The sequence below is a fragment of the Asparagus officinalis genome, chromosome 5 (assembly GCF_001876935.1).
Source record: "Asparagus officinalis chromosome 5, Aspof.V1, whole genome shotgun sequence".
Lineage (NCBI taxonomy): Eukaryota > Viridiplantae > Streptophyta > Magnoliopsida > Asparagales > Asparagaceae > Asparagus > Asparagus officinalis.
Window position 1 is genome coordinate 123,067,005 of NC_033798.1, and position 13,222 is coordinate 123,080,226.

The following is a 13,222-nucleotide window of genomic DNA, read 5'->3' on the forward strand; positions in this document are numbered from 1 at the left end:
CGACTAAAATTACTATTATTTAATTCCAGTTAATTAAGATATAAATACATACCATTTACAATGTAATTATTATACTTGTGTTTATGTAGATGGGATGGAAAATACAGAGGGAGGTGTCGCCGTAAACGCGCGCGAAATCGCTCGGGAGCGCTGCGGTGACGTCAGCAGCCCCACGTGGGATCGTACGGACAGGAGGATGGGCTGTCGGGTTCGGACACTGGCTCAGCAGTTAATTTGCGGTGACTGGTAAGACTTTGAGAGGGGACAAGGACGGAAAGTGGGGCCCGCCGCTTTGGAAAAAGGTACGCTGAAAAATCTTTCGCAGAAAGATCTGGACACGTGTAAGTAATTCGGCCTAACACGCGAGACAGCAGATCTGAGTTCCGTTCACACGGTCCACGTGATAATGCACCGGATTCGGGTTAACGGGAGATGTTTTTCTTTGACCCGAATTGGTGGGCCCCGGTTTCATTGCGACGCGCATATTCGTTTCTTCGGTGGATTCGGGGGCCTTGGACGTGACGTTTTACTAACCGCCCTTGGATTCGGGTCTAACTGGACTAGGATCCAAAATCCAAAAATGCTTGAGTCGATTTATACTAAGATAGTGGATTATAATTACAAGCAGACCTCGAGTATTTTTGCGATCTGAAACTTATTATCCGTGTAGTTTGACATTTGCAATAGAATTTTTGAGATTTGTAGCAGGTAGACTTTCTGCACTATCGCACTCTGCACCCTCCGGTACTCATGGTTCGCTCCATCTTCTCTAAAAATAGTGTGAACCATAATATTATTGTTCGGTTCAGTTCTAACAATCTACTTGGAAAATTTGAACTGTAAAGATAGTAAATTTTTAAAGAATGATAATGCATCGATTCTATGGCGCAAATCTCTTATCTGAGATCATCTCTACTCTCTAGTACTTGTGGCTCAGTGTTGATCCCTTTTCAAATAGTTCAATTCCTCCTCAATTTATCATGTCCGTAGATTGGGAAATTCTTACGTTCAAGACTTAGCTCAGTTCGCTTTAGATATCTATGTACCGTCTTTTCTGATTCTCCGGATAATTCATATTGTATCTATAATTAACTCATTCTTGAAGTATTTCCCTATAATCTTTCTTAATTCTTAAACAATAAAAAGTCTTATTTAAATTATTGATCAATTTTAGTGGATCGGGATTATATTAATCTATGGCTGAATTATTTGTATCTTATTTTTTAGGTAATTTAACCGGATTGGTGCGGTTAGATATGTATATAGGGCCGAATTGGATAGGAGTTTTGGGATAAGGCCTCGAAAATGACTCGTCATAAATATGGTTAGTAGTTGGTGTTATGCTTTTGTTTTATAGCAGACAGACGAATGATGTGGAAATTGGTTATGAAAGTTACTGCTCACTGTATTTGGAAGTATCTATATACTATTACTAAAAGTTGTTATCTTTTAATTCGCCACTTGGCAAAAATGCCATTTGGCAAAAATGTCTTATGCCATTTTAAATAACACTTGGCAAACATATCAATTGCTATCTTCTTGCAAGTACCACTTGTCAAGTTTCTACAAAAGTTCTCCATATTTAATTTGAAATAAAAAATAAAAAGTTCTCCTTGAGATTTGAACTAACTCTCCCTGTCTTTTCAATTTTCCAAACAAGATGCTTCGTAAACTGTTTGAACGCTTCGTAAACTGTTTGTATTCTTTTGCTACATCAATTTTTATATTAAACAAATCCGTGCATCGCACGGGCCTGAAACTAGTTTTACATTAGTTGTGACCTTGTTGGATGGAAATTGGCTAGGTCAAATCAGATAATTGTACTTTTTTAAAAAATTTATTATTATGCTTAAAAAATAGATTTCTCTCACAAACTATATTTATGTATGAAAAAATAAGTATGTTTGGTACCAAACACAAATTTTGTGATTGGTATCAAGCACAAATTTTGTGTTTGGTAATGGGGTGTCATATTCTCATCCATTCATTCTAATTCACAATCATTTTCCAACCCATGTGAATGTGAGCCTGATTTCAATGAGTGGAGAGGAATATATCACTCACTACCAAGCACAAAAACTTGTATTTGGTACCAATCATACATTTTTTCTCTTTATATATTTACCAATGTTATTGGGTCTAAAACTGTAGGTAGTTTTTTCAAACTACAATAGAATTATCTAATATATATATTGAGATAGTTATTAAATCATATTTGTTAAAGTAGCCTAGTTGGTATAGTCCTACCTTATGCTAGATAAGTGGACATTGGACCGCGTTTGATTCCCTCAAACTTCTACCTTTTTTCAACCTTTACTTAAAATAATCCTTTTCGTTATGAGTCTTTAAATCTTTTATATTTTTAAATTAAATCTCTTGAATCATGAAAATTATTATTAATTTCAACAATTCTTAAGTTAATTAGAAATTGATCTCTCAAATCATTAAAATAAGAATTAGGTTCCTTAATTCTTAAAATTTATTTTGAAATTATTTCTTTTAATAAAATGTAGAAGTAACAACTAATGAGATTAATTTAAAAAAGATTGTGAGAAATAGAGGACCTAAAAACATTGCTATTAACTCGAGGGACTAATTTCAAAATAATTTAAAATACGGGAACACAATAGCAATTTCAATTATTTTGAAGCCTATCTAATTTAAAACAATATATTTATTTTTTTATTTTAAGTGATATGCTCAAAGTTTACCCTTATTTTATTATAAAAAACATGTACTTCAGCCTTTTTTCCCCCTTCCAATATTAATATCTCACGACTCTCATATTTTAAAACGAATAACTTAAATCATGAAAAATTCTATCATGCTCGATCGATTCTTAACTCATTCAGAGTTGACCGCTCAAATAATTAAAATTACTATTAGATCATTCAGTTCTTAAATTATTTTGAAATGATCCTCTAATAAATAATAGAAGTAGTAACTGGAGTCATTAACTTGAAATGATTACGAGAATCGTGAGATCTAATGAAAAATTCAATGCTTTGAGGGATTGATTTGACGATAAGTAATTTATGTATATTACAACTCCAAAAAATATTTTCATCCACAAATTTTTAAAAAAAATTCTAAACAAATTATTTAACAATTACTTTTTGTACTTCTTCACACAAATGCCCCGGCAATGCGCAGGTCAATTTTGCTCGTTTAAAACGGGACCGGCAACGCGCATGTTAACTTTGCTCGTTTAAAACGGGATCATTCTAAAGAATACACCTTTCATTGACAATTTATACACAAATCATCTTTGGAGGATTGTTTTTTTAATTATGCAATCAACCACATGAATTTACTTTTTAATTAAGTTTTCTTCGACAATTCACCCCACCCGATCTTAACTAAGAATCATCTCTCTAATATACTCGGCATTTGTCAATTAATAATTATCATAAAATCTAAATTTTGTGATGTAAAAGTGAGTCATTGTTGTTTATTACAACAAAAAACTGTTTAAATGTGGTTTACATATAACTTTAAAATCAAACGTGGCTTTTATAAAATTATCCTATTTAAAAAGTGGTTTCTATGAAAACCCCTAGCTGGAAAAGTGTATTTATGGTGTTTAAGATGTATCGAACACTGTTTGCATGGCTATAGATCTTCTACCTTTTTGTTGTATGAAAATTTTTAATCACCAATAAGAAAGAGCATGTTTGAGAATTTAAGAATATAATGTATTTGGGATTATAATCCAAATAGATTAATCTAGAGCGTTTGGTAAATTTACTGCATTATAATCTATTTTAGTTTTGTTGCGCAGCCAGCCCTTAACTTTTTCATTCACCAATAGCATCTCTTCATTCGGTGGACTGCTAAAGCATGGGCTTCGGCTTGTTCCGCAACTGTTGTGCCTCGAGAAACCAAAACAATCGCCAAGAAAGATAAACAACCAACCAAAATCAACAGCACAAACAACCAAACACCAGTTTTACGTGGTTCGGCAAGATGCCTACGTCCACGGGGCAAGGAGGGGGGAGTTTTCACTATTAGAAATCAAGAGGAACAAACTAGGGTTACAAATCTCTCATAAACCCTCAACAATCAACTCTCAATCTCTCCAATTGCTCCTAGAATAGAAGCCCAAAGAAAACTCTCTCAATCTGCTCAAATTCGTCCTTGCTCTTAACCCTAAAAAACACCCAAAGGGTATTTATACAAATCCAAAACGAATCGGGTCGAAAACCTAAAAGCCCAGCCCAAAACAGCGTCGGTCGACCAGACCGGTCGACCGCCGACCGGACCGGTCGACCGCGATCAATTCCGGTCGACCGGCCCGGTCGACCGACCAGCTCTCAGTAGAAAACCCAAACTCCAGAGAACCGTCGGTCGACCGCACCGGTCGACCGATCTCCTTCCAGACGCACAGGAAGCCTTGTGCACGAATGCGGTCGACCGGGCCGGTCGACCGCCACCCTGACAATCTGAATCCTGAGCTTATCTCTTCAAATCTCCACCTCGGCGAAGATTCTACCAAACTGAGCCGACACCGATCAAACCAATACCTCAACTGTTGCACCCAGTATGCCATGGCAACGGACTCATGACAACGGACTCCAATCACAACACGTCGAGATCCAAAACGGGAGTGCGAACACTCAACCCCAAACCAACTGTGTCTACTCACCAAACAACTGAACCTACACCGACTACACCAAATGTCTCACTTGCTGAGACCCAAATGGGAGTGCGAACACTCTCCCCAAATGTCGATGTCGCTCACCAAATCGGCTGCATCATAAAGACTGCCTATGTATCCTCTTGCCCAATGAATCAAGCCTTCACGTAGTTCACCACATGGGCCTCCAAAGGCCCTCAATCCATCATGCGGCTGATAGTATCATCAACGACCTCAAACTGAAGTGATCCAAACACCTCCACCTGAGATGTAACAATGGCCGTATCCAAAACATATCCATCAGCTACATCCAAATAAACTACCTCATCATCTGCACCCATAAATAAATGACTCTCACGCTGTGCCACCTCAGCTGGAATCCCAACCAATGCAGAATGACCTGGAGTATGTGAGGAAATCCTCACCCAATGTGGAGTAGCATCAACCTCCGAGAGTCCAAAATGACAAACCTGCTCAGACTAAACTCAGAAGCTCCCAACTGATAACCAAATGAACTCCTGAATCCCAACTGCGCAATCGGATCCAAACTCACATCAACGATGTGACCAAGTGCTGGGTAGCCAAATATCCGACGCCGACCAAAATCTAAAGCAGCTCCACCAGATCTAACAACTCTACACGCAGCAGTCGGCAACCACATAAGATGACCCAAACCTGTCGAAGCCTGAATACCAGATCCACTGCTCGACAACCAATACCGATCCTCCTCCAGAAAGGAACGGCTCACTAAATCCGCCATCTCATCACATCGCCCCACTGTCTCCTTCCCTCTGAAGTGTCTCCAACTGCCGTGAGCTCGGCACCAATGTAAGAAAGGACTCCTACTAGAATAAGTACGACTGGTAACCTTTCTGCCCATACACCTCCTCCAACTGTTGCGGACTACTAGGTCTTTATACCAACGGGACTTGGTTGCAACCCAAATATGCCTAGTACAATCCCCAACATAGGAAACAAAATAACGATTACCTCCCGATGATGCCTCCTCGGAAAGCCCCCAAATGCCTGACTGAACACCTCCAATAAGACCTCTCGATCGATGGATAGAAGTGCTGAACTCCACCTCGGTCTTCTCGCTCATACCAATGTGCTCACATGACTTCAATCTGCCCCAGCACCAAACAATGCCACAGTCTAGCCATAGAAGTAGTCAGCGCCCTATCAACTACCGTGCTCCCAAGTAGATAATACAAGTTACTCCGCCTGACTCCCTTCATCACAATTATGGACCCCGATGTGACCTTCAAGCGAGAATCCGCCAAGGTCACCCTATAGCCTGATGCCTCTAATACCCCAAGTGAAATGATGTTCTTCCTCAGTTGAGGAACGAACCTCACATCAGCCAACTCCCGGATCATCCCGTCACTCATCCGAATCCGAACGGTACCAATACCACCAATAGGGCATCTGTGATCATTACCCATGAGAACAGCATCCCCTCTTTCCAACTCCTGAAAGCTGGAGAACCAATCCCTTCTAGGGCATATGTGGTAAGTAGCACCAGAATCCAACATCCACTCGGTGGAGTCGGCAACATCAACTGACGGAAGAGCTGGGCACGAATAGCCCGAAGAATCTGAATCTGAATCTGAAACATCGCCACTAGCCTTGGCAATATTCACCTCTGAAGCTTGAATAGCTTTCCCTTTATTCTTCACAGCTTGCAATTTTGGGCATTCGGCTTTCCAATGTCCATCCTCTCTACAAAAGGCACACTGATTCCTACCAACTGCAGGATGCCCCACTCTAGACTGCGACCTTCTTCCACGGTTTGGACTTCTAGCTCTTGCAACCAATGCACCAGCAACCGGCTCGATGGAAGTCTCCTTGTCCTTCTTTCGAAGTTGATAATTCACAAGGGCTGCGGTGACCTCACTATATGAAAGTGATGCCTTTCCATTAATAAGAGTGAGAACGAAGGTCTCATATTCCTCGTCGGGCAAGGAACTCAATAACAACAATGCCTTGTCCTCGTCTTCAACCTTGACATCTACATTCGCCAAATCTGCAAGTAGCTTCGTGTAGTGGTTCATGTGATCACTAATGGATGTCCCCTTCTTCAATTGGAAGCGATAAAGCCTCCTCTTCAAATGCAAACGATTTTCGATGCTCTTCGTCAAATATTTGCCCTCTAGGACCTCCCAAATCTTCTTTGCCGAAGTTTCATTCATCACATCATATTTAAGGTCTTGGGTAAGGCAAGACCTAATCACACCACACGCCGTTCTATTCATTTTATTCCAAACCTTTTCATCAATGTCGGCCGGTTTCCCGTCCCACTCCAATGTATCTTCCAAATTTTGCGCATTTAGCGCATCCATGACTTCGCATCGCCAAAGTCCAAAATTATTTGTGCCGTTGAACTTTTCCACATCTATTTTCATAGAATGTATATTCAAACTTTGGACGGCCTTCACACCAGAAGAACCCTCCCCACTTTTATCTTTTTCAGCCATATATCTCAAAGCACCACCAAACCAATACGGAAACAAACGAGAAATAGATCCAAATTAAAAAAGACGAGATTTTTACTGAAAAGATCCCACCTTTATCAACAAACGAAGCCCTAGATGAACTTCCAAAGCGATCTACTCCTCCAAAATAGCCCAAGCGTAGCCCGGAGCTCTGATACCAATTGTCGTGCCTCGAGAAACCAAAACAATCGCCAAGAAAGATAAACAATCAACCAAAATCAACAGCACAAACAACCAAACACCAGTTTTACGTGGTTCGGCAAGATGCCTACGTCCACGGGGCAAGGAGGGGGGAGTTTTCACTATTAGAAATCAAGAGGAACAAACTAGGGTTACAAATCTCTCATAAACCCTCAACAATCAACTCTCAATCTCTCCAATTGCTCCTAGAATAGAAGCCCAAAGAAAACTCTCTCAATCTGCTCAAATTCGTCCTTGCTCTTAACCCTAAAAAACACCCAAAGGGTATTTATACAAATCCAAAACGAAACGGGTTTGGAAACTGAACCCAGCCAAAACCGTTTCGGCGGTCGACCGCGCAGGTCTCACGGTCGACCGCGGCGGTCGACCGAATCACAAACCCGAGAGCTAAATCCTTTACAGTCATTCGCGGTCGACCGCGGCGGTCGACCGTCATCAACTCCGAATCCCAGTAAGTCTGCGTGCACGTTTGCGGTCGACCGCGTCGGTCGACCGCCAGTCTGTCTGGCTGATTCTCTGCTTTTTCCTGTAATTCTTCACTATCTATATAGCTTGATGGAAATGAATTTATTACCAAACTTTTAGGGAAATTGTGTCTTTCTTTTTCTGCAGAGGATCTGCATGAGTTAACTTCCATCGTTTCTTTTACGATAGAAGTTGCAATTTGTGTGCGCGCGCGCTTGTAATAGAAGAAATATTAACAAAGTCTTTCAGAGGCTGTATTCCCAGCATGCAAACTAAAGTGTCTACAAAAAAGTTTAGGGGGGGTTATTGGTTGGGACAAATTGGGCCAAGTGAAAAAATTGTTCCAATGGAACAATTTTACCCATTTGGGATAATTTGAGTGGGATAAAGTAGGATAATGAGATAATTTGAGCATTTGATTTGACAATTCATGTGGGATAATTGATAATGTGGCATCTTATTAAAAAATATTTTTATCTATTATTACTTCTAATTAACTTATCCAATTGGTTTAGTATATTATTATAATATAAATATGATTTTACTTTATATTAAAATATAATATATTGTACTATACTTACAAATTACTATTATTAATTATTATATTGATATGAATAATATATTTAATATAATACTTTAATAATATATTATTTAATTTAATATATTATAATATAGTACCATAGGATATAATGTACTAATTAATATTATATAATAATATATTACATAATATTATTAATAAATGTTATTAAAATATTAAATATATGTTATTAAAATATGTTATTATATAATATTATAATAAATACATTATAATATAATTACCATTATATAATATTATTAATATATGTTATATTTTATATATCATGTCATATATTTATAATATAATTAGCATGTATTACTTAAGTAATACAAAATTATTTTAAAATTATCCCAATTGCCTTCAAAGTGGAACAATATTGTTCTAATATGGAGGATGAGGTAAATATTTACTATTGAGATAAATTTTTTGTATATGAGTGGGGTAATTTTATCCCAAGTGATGTAATTATCTCACTAGTGTTCCAAAAAACCAATAACACAAAAATGTATTATCCTTGTTCCATTGTCTAAATGAATAACACTTTTAAATAGAATCCCCAAAATTATCTCATTATCCCCCAAAATGTCCCAACGGACCCAACCAATACCCCCCCTTATAGAGAATCTGAAATTATTTTAGTTTGTACTCACAAGCCTTACTGTTTTTAACGACCGTCGTGAATATTGCCGTTTTTTGTACAAAAGGATTATAGACTATTTTTAACAATCACGGATCGTCTTTTGCTAGAGCGTCAAAAATGATCTCAGTCAGAATAAATTGTCACCGTGGTTGGAGAATTTTGACTTATGTATACACTTTACATGTGTTTTTTATATTACCCCTTCTTTCTCTACGTAATGTCAATCGATGATGGTCAATTCAAAGGATGCAACGCGTGCGCAGAACGCAGGAGATAAAATGAATATTTGCGGGACGCCATGCGAACCATGCTTTACCACTACCAGCCGTCCGAGTAAAGTTGGCATAGGGCTATAGCATGATACCATACCATAGCAATTCCCATTAATTGAATTGAGTCCTAAGGTGACAATCCTATTCTTTGTTCTTTTTGATCCCCACTAACGACCCCCCATCCCCACCCCCACCCCCACCCAAAAAACCCCAAACCTAAGAGCATCTCCAATAACTTCGCTATAATTTCTCTAAAATTGAGAAGCAAAATGTAAAATTCTCTAAAAAAAAATTCTCCAAATCCAACAGCTTCTCCATTTTAGGGATTTAGACATTTATTACAACTATAAAACATCCTACGTACTCAATAATTATTAAGAAAATAAATGTTTGGTATTTTATTATAACAATATAAAACTCAATAAAGTATTAGATATATATTTTTTCTTCTTTGGAGAATGTGAGATGTTTATGATAATGTTACTTTCAATAATTTGGAGAATGAAGAATTTTTGCAGAATGCTACAGATTTGGGAAAAACCCTCTTTTTTTCTTCTCCATCTCCATTTTAAGGAATGTGATGGAGAAACCGTTGGACCTAAAAATAGCTCTATATTCCCCAAAATTGAGTATTTTAAGAAGATGTGGATGCTGTTGGAGATGCTCTAAAAATCCCTTATATCATTAAATTTGCTATTAGGTCCCTCAAATTTTAAGCTATTGGGCAACTAGTCCCTTAAGTCATTAAAATTGCTATTAGGTCCCCCATTTTTTAATTATTTTTAAAATTAATCCCCCAAAGCAGGTGCATAACTAGCTATAAGAGGGATTAATTTGAGTGTCATATAAGAATTTTGAGAAGATAATGACGATTTCAATGAATGGGTAACTAGTTGTCCTCTAACCGCTACTTTCACATTTGATATGAAGGAGTCATTTTAAAATATTCTAAAATTGTGGACTTAAGAAAATTTTCAATGATTTGAGAGACTAATTTCAAAATAACACAAAATTTGAGGGACCTGGTGTCAATTTAAATGATTTGAGGGCCTAATTTAAACTATAAGAGATGTAAGGGACTAATACCTAAAACCTTTTTTTTTTCAGTTACGAAGATGTTTTGTGGATGCATTGTTTCCTAGGGTCTCTTAACACCAGATTTAACAGTCTGTGTAACCGGTTTTTATAGGATAACATTTATTTTTTATAACCAAGCCTGAGGTTAAACTCGAGACTATGAGAGCTATATTAGAACTTTCAAACCATCCAGCTCACCCTTAGTAGGTATTTTTATAGCATAACTGTTTGTTAGTTTTAACATGATCTATTTTTCAGCATAACAAGGAGAAAAAACGACACATGAATATAGACATAAAAAGTGCTAAATTCAATAAATAAATGAATGAAATAAAACAATGGTTCCCTACTTTGAAACAATAATGACTTTTTAAATTAATCATTATCGTTCTCAAACTAATCAACATAAAGATAATCATATATCAATAAGGAGGGCTAATAAATACCACGTTATTTGCTGCGTTTATTGACGCATTATACATCTAGATTTCTATTTATGTAAAGCTATCAGACAATCTAACAACATATTCGTTGGTTTCAAGAGTGTACACCCAAATCTGAATCAAAATAAAAAATTTTGGAAAACTCAGCATCGGTCGACCGAATCGACTGTAGGAAACTGAGCAGAAAACCTCGTTCTGGTCAGTCGACCGAAGCAATGATCCTGGTCGACCGAAAACGTGCACAAGAAACCTTGTAGAAAGCAGAGTTCTTGACGGTCAACCGAAGCAATACTATCGGTTGACCGATGGCGATCAACCAGTCGACCGATGAGATGATATCGGTCGACCAAAGACGGGTCAGGTGGTTTCTTGCTTCGGGTTGGAATATATTTTTTGCGCTGTGTATATATATGTCCCCTAAAACGTTTTAGGGTTGAGTGAGGACATTTTTGAGAGGGTTTTGACGACACTTTGAGATCGGAGATCTTAGAGAGAGTGTGACATATTACGAGCATTGTAATCTTTTTCAATCAATCAAATAATTTCTGATGTGGCTCCTGATGACGTAGGCATGTTTGTCGAACCTCGTTAAATCTGATGTTTTCTTCTTTTGTTTATTCTTTCCTGCAAGTTTTTTTCTATTTGCTGTGATTTCTTGTTTGTCTACCATCGACATAAGATCCAAAAGGACACGAGTTGTCGTGTTTTCAATCCCAACAACATTATCTAGGAGCACGTGAATACACGCGACCATCATTAATTCATTGCATAAGGTATTAACAAGCTCTTCCTGCCATGCATCAAACTTTTGCTGTCAAAACAATAATAATATAAAACAAATTAATGAGTTAGAAAATTCAGGCCTGATTGGGAGCAGTCGTGATATCACTGCCCTAGAAGATTAAGGACCCGCCTATCGCCCTGGCGTAGTTTGTCCTCTCTCCCCTAGCGGTAAAAACCCCCGGAATCGGCCGGCCTCTGCACTCGGGCGTGAGACACAGAGCTTATGCTCAGACGAAAACAGTTGCCCAGAAAATAGAATATGTAAATATGTAGCCGAAATCTTTTCTTGGAGGTATAAGAGTAGAGAAGAGAAGAGAGTGTAGAAAGTGTTCCTCTTCGTTGGTGTGATTCTGAATGAGCTCCAAGCCTCCTTTTATAGGTGATGAAAGGTGTAACCCCCGCTGAATCCAAGGGACCGTTACGCACGGTTAATGCTTCCGTTACCCGCATGCAGCCGTTACAAAATGTGTAAAACGTGCAAAAATGAAGGCTTGAGAAGCAAAAGGTGTGCGTGTGGCGAGGCGCGGCGTGGCGTGCGTGCGCGCGCGCGCGTGTGGTAGAACCGCAAAGCCCACAAAACCCAAAACACTATTCAAAGCCCAATAAGGAGAGAACCATTATATACCCTTTACTATTCATCTCATTTTCCGATGTGGGACTATTCACAAAGGCAAAATTGCCTTTTCATGAATAAGCTTCCAACAGTCCCCCCAAAAGGCAATATTGACTGAAAATAATAAATCAATAAATAAATCACAGAATAAATATAGGTTGGGCAACCTTTCGTATCGTGAATTCGGGAGAGGTAGCTTTCGGCTTTGAACCTTTCCTTAGTGAGTTTATCGCCACCTGAGGGACATAATGGACTAGGCCTTGAATTAGGCCCCTTTAATCAGGTATTGATGAAAACACACACAATACGCTTCATCTATTGAGCAAAGCGGGTTGAGCGTTAAAGGCCATGCTCACAAAAAACCGACTCATGAGAGTTTCTAGGGGTCAGCCCTGTCCCCCCCAACCGCGGCCATCACGGTTCCTCTCACGTAGGTAAGTCCTCAAAGGGTACTACAGCTGTTTATTTAATACCCCCCACAATACACGCGTTGGACTTATTAAGAGTAAAACTCAGCCTAGCCAGCTGTATCATAAGAGCATCGTCACCATAGAGAAGGGGTAGTAGCAAATGCTACATAATGATATATAAATATATCTAGGTCGATGCTCCACACGAGAGTCACTTGTCCAGCTTGTTTCTACCACATTGAACCGACATTGGGACTACGTCTCCAAATAAGGGTTGGGTTGCCGCTGTCAGTGACCTCAATTGTGGGCTTAACCCCATCTCCCTCGATGAATCCAGAACCATACTCCTGGATAATCCCTTAGTCAAAGGGTCAGCAAGATTTTTCTCAGACTTTACAAAGTCCAAGATCACAACTTTGCCTAATAGGCGTTGTACAGACTTATATCTTATTTGAATATGTCTGTTATGTTTTTTATTTACATGTACTTGCTTTAGAAGCTCTATGGTAGATCTAGAATCAGAGTGAATGGAAATAGGAGGAGAGGGTTTAGGGACCAAAGGAAGTTCAGATAGAAGATCTTTTAACCATTCGGCTTCTGTGCAAGTAGT